The following is a 1,845-nucleotide window of genomic DNA, read 5'->3' as shown; positions in this document are numbered from 1 at the left end:
AAAAAAAAAAAAAAAAAAAAAAAAAAAGCAATACCCAACTATATGCTGCCTATAAGAAATCAACTTTAAACATGGATACAAATAAAGTAAAATTATAGGAAAACTTATATAATGCCAATACTAGTTAAAAGGAAGCTGGAGTGACTATATCAGACAAAGTAGATTTTATAGTAAAGAAAATTATCAGGGATAAAAGAAGGACATATCAATAAAAAAGACATAGCCATTCTAAGCGTCTGTATGCACAATAACAGAGCTTCAAAACACAGGAAGCAAGACCTGATAGCACTGTGAGGAGAAATTAACAAATGAAAATTATAGGCAGAGATTTCAATACTCCTATTAGTTGATAAATTAGTAGTCAAAAATCAGTAAGAATACAGAGGATCTGCTCAACACTATCAACCAACCTGACCTACTGGTATTGATAGCACGCTTCATCTAACAGCGGAAATACACTCTTCAAGTGTACAGGGGACACTTGCCAAGAGAGACCATATTATTGGCCACAAAAAAAGTCTCAATAAAATTAAAAGGATTCAAAACTATGTTCTGTGACCACAACTGAATTCAATTAGAAATCAGTAACATGCTCTTCTGGAAAATGTCCAAATATCTGGAAACTAAATAATATTGTTCTAAACAACCCATGGATCAGGGAAGAAATCAAAAGGGGAATTAGAATGCATTTTGCATGAAAATGAAAACATAGCTTACAAGAATTTTTGACATAAATTTTCCCCAAAGTATTTAGTTAGTTTATGTCATGAAACTCCCATACTAGAAAAAAGGGTCTCAAATCAATGACTGGAGCTTCCATCTTAAGAAACTAGAGAAAAAACAAAAACAAATGAACCCCAAAGTAAGCAAAAGGAAGGAAATAATAAAGATCAGACTGGAAATAAAAGAAGTAGAAAACAGAAAAACAATGAAAAATGGGTGAAAACGAAAGCTGGTTCTTTGAGAATATCAATAAAATTGATAGACCTCTTAATAGCCAGACTGACAAGGACACACACACACACACACACACACACACACACACACACAGAGACAACAATTACCAATTTCAGAAATCAGAGAGGGGATATCACTGCAGATTTTACAGATATTAAAATGATAAGAGGATATTATAAACAACGCTAACAAATTCAAGAACTTAGGTGAAATTGACAAATTCCTTGAAAGACACAGACCACCAAAACTCATTTGCAAAGAAATAATCAGAAAAGTTCTATACATATTAAAGAAATTGAGGCCAAGCGTGGTGGCTCACGCCTGTAATCCCAGCACTTTGACAGGCTGACGCAGGCAGATCACCTGAGGTTGGGAGTTCAAGACCAGGCTGGCCAACATGGTGAAACGCTGTTTCTACTAAAAATACAAAAATTAGCCAGGCAATAATCCCAGCTACTTGGGAGGCTGAGGCAGGAGAATTGCTTGAGGTTGCAGTGGGCCAAGGCTGTACTATTGAGGTTCAGCCTGGGCAACAAGAGTAAAACTCATCTTAAAAAAAAAAAAAAAAAGGGGGGAATTGAATTTGTAATTAAAAACCTTTCCCTAAAAAAAAATGTAGGATCAGATGGCCTCAATAGTGAATTCTATAAAACATTTTTAAAAAAATACAAATTGTACAAAAACACTCCCAGAATTAAAAAAAAAATTTTTTTTGGTATTTTTTAGCGGTAGGGTCTCTGTCATCCAGCTTGGAGTATGGTGGTATGATCATAGCTCACTGCAGCCTTGAACCCCTGGGCTCAAGTGATCCTCCCACCTTAGCCTTCCAAATAGCTAGGACTACAGGCATGTGCTACCACACCCAGCTATTTAATTTTTTTTTTTTTT

At 35.2% G+C, this 1,845-nt stretch overlaps 1 protein-coding gene across 9 annotated transcripts in view; it reads right to left on the bottom strand.

Moving 5' to 3' along the window:
• Window positions 1–1,845, bottom strand: part of FBXL2 (F-box and leucine rich repeat protein 2) — a 116,360-nt gene that overhangs the window by 15,925 nt on the left and 98,590 nt on the right. The window lies entirely within an intron of this gene.

The sequence above is a fragment of the Cebus imitator genome, unplaced genomic scaffold, assembly GCF_001604975.1.
Source record: "Cebus imitator isolate Cc_AM_T3 unplaced genomic scaffold, Cebus_imitator-1.0 Scaffold21, whole genome shotgun sequence".
Lineage (NCBI taxonomy): Eukaryota > Metazoa > Chordata > Mammalia > Primates > Cebidae > Cebus > Cebus imitator.
Note: the sequence above shows the minus strand (reverse complement) of the source record. Positions and strands in the feature narration are given on the sequence as shown.